The sequence below is a fragment of the Centruroides sculpturatus genome, unplaced genomic scaffold (genome assembly GCF_000671375.1).
Source record: "Centruroides sculpturatus isolate CEXI.00-Female unplaced genomic scaffold, Cexi_2.0 scaffold51, whole genome shotgun sequence".
NCBI lineage: Eukaryota > Metazoa > Arthropoda > Arachnida > Scorpiones > Buthidae > Centruroides > Centruroides sculpturatus.
The window spans coordinates 849,136-852,114 of NW_019384329.1; positions in this window are offsets into that span (position 1 = coordinate 849,136).

The window sequence follows — 2,979 nt, forward strand, 5'->3', positions numbered from 1 at the left end:
TTTTATACATTTCTTGTGAAAGAAACATTTCTTATTCAACGGCCATAAAAATTATTTATATTAATGATGTCTCCAAAGTTCAACGAAGTTTTCGCAGAAAAATAACATCAGAAATCGCGGCCGCAGTTTGGTGCACTGGTCCGCGACGAAAACAAGCTTAAGCAATGGCGACGTCGAACGGTGCACACTCGGTAAGTAATCCCACAATTTTTTGTATATAGCATAGTTTATACGGATTATTCCCAAAAAATTATACGTGTTTTGGAAATGTTGAGTCGAATTAGTCTAGAATCGATTAATTTTATGGAAGAAAACGTTTCAAACAGCCGTAGTCCGTAAACTTCACACGTGTCGGGCTGCGATTGGCTCACGTATTTAAGGACTCCTACAACGCGAAATTCGTATAACGAGGAACGTATCTCCGCGTTATAGGGGTCTACTGTACTTAACCCTCAATATAACAATATTTTTTGAAGTTAAAATCCTTTTAAGAGGTAATAAAGAGCTATTAATGGTGGGAAATGGAAGAAATATTGCATTTTTCTGTCAAAAATAGACAAAGAAAACATGCCGGTAAATGAAAGAGACTGATATGTAGAAACTGCACCATTAGGATGTGTACAAATTGTGCACTATATGCGTCATTCTAGACAACTATATTAACGTGAATTAAGCTTTCGTTTATTATGTTGTAGACAACATTAGACATTGAAGCCGTGTGCCAGAAAAGGGATTGGAAAATTACTAATCCGAAATGCGTTGTTAAATAGGTGAAACAAAGTGAACTGTTTTAATCTTTGTCTCTGTTAATTGCGGATAATTAAGAAAGACGTGGTAATTATCACTAGTCTCGCTATCCGAAGAAGAAACCTTTTCTTATAACTTTTTAAATATTATCAAATGGCAAAAAGCTTAATTTGGGGGGGGGTAGTGACCACGAAAGATTTTTCCTTTTTTGGGGGTTTAGAAGGCCTCAAAACATGGAGATTTGCAAAAAAAAAAAAAAAAAACTCGGAGGGTCAAATTTAGCATGATTTTTTTATATAACAGCTAGGAAAGTAGAACTAATAATGTATATTTAGAAATGCATTTAATTTATTTAGTCTTGTTTAAATAAATGGTTTTTTTAACTTCTCCCTGCAGACACTAAGAGGGCCTCTTTTTTTTAGCAAGAGCATTGTGGGTTCGGCCAAGCCCACAATGGAGTGGCCTGATGGTAAGAGACGGAGGTCAACATATACCATCGAAAAATTCCTGGGGAATTTTTTGAACTCGTTCGGATTATCCAGAGCGGTAGCCTGCCATCTTGACCACTCGGCCATCCAGCCGTCGAGTAAATAAAAAGTTAAAGAAAGAAATGTCTTTTTATTTTCTTTCAAAATTAAAAAGAAAAATAAGTAGGGTCATTTTGACTCGCAACATCTCAGTCAAGGGTTAAAACTTTTCCTTTCTTTTGCACACTTTTACACAACGAGTTAGATTATTCTATTTCATTGCCTTTACACAACACAAATGGCACGTTCCCTTGACTAAAATAAAAATGGCGTATATGTATTTAATTTTCTTTAAACATGGTGTCGCTACGGCGCTTTCCTACTTACGAACAAGTTAGGTACCCAAGATTTTTTCATAATTAGAAAACTAACCTAGAAAGTATATTTACATAGAATAACCACTTACTGTTAATTAATATTTGATCTTTCAATGCACTTAATAGAATACATTACACTCTTTTACCCGCTCGCTACTACTTAGTAGCAGTTGTTTTAAACGCCATATTTTTACCTAATGCACTTAGGTATTATAATATATATGTTTAATTTGCACACTGTTATGTGGAGGTCAAAATTCCCGAAATGTGTACTGTGCTTGTTTAAAGCGCCAATCATATACACTAACAAAATTGAAATACATATGTTCTTTACTTCTGTACAAACACTATAGTTTCAATTGTTTTCTTTATTCAATTCAAATGGGCGCATCTGAGCTTGTCTGACTGAAACGTGTTCGTAAAGTCGAAAACGAGTTGTTCGAATGTTCGAAAATTCAGATCTGGTTATGACGTCAGTCAGAAGTCGTGACGTTTACTTCATCGTGTTACAGTTATGTGAGTTGTCACAAGATGGAAAGTACACATCGAGAGTGTATTTGATTGGCCAAATGTGCTATCACTAATAGAAACAATAAATGGTGTCTACTGTCAGTAAAATAGAAATAATTTCCAATAACAAGTTACGAGCTTCCGCCATCTTAAAACGCGTTCGAAAACTCATTTAGGTTATCCTCCGGTTTGATGTCAGTAAAGTTTCTTTATACGTCACACAGTCGGGTAGGTCGAACAGTAGCAGAATGGCGTGCAGAAAACGTATTTATTTTTGAATGAATAGATCCATTATAACATAACAGTGCATGGTAGTTTGTCAGAAGATCGCCATTAACAATTTAAAATAATATTCTAGTAAAAATATATATTGATTACAAATTATAAGCAAATACAATAATTTTCTTATCCATAAAACAATATTTAAAAATTTAATAAATCGCGTTATCCATCAAATTCATTGGAATGTATTGTACAGTTTCTACCCGCTTAAATGGACTCGACTATAAAATCTCAGATTATTGGTTGAATTCGTTTTTTCCGAATGACTACGTCAATTTGACGTCATTTTTAAACTTTTCTAATGAGAAATTGCGATAATGACGTCAATTTGACGTATTATTTTAGACAAAACGAATGTATTTTTTTGCCTCTAAATTTGAAATTCGCGGAGTAAAATCTCGAAATTATTTAATGCTTTTTTTGCCTTTTAAAAAGCGAGATCAACAAAAATAAACTAAATCTACATTGAATGATTTATTATTAAATCAGTTCAGTGATCTAATCTTAAGGGGTCAAAGTTTAATAACAGAATAATAGTTACTGTATATTCTTATAACGGAGATTGAAATTTAATATCCAACTCCGGTTTTGCTTTA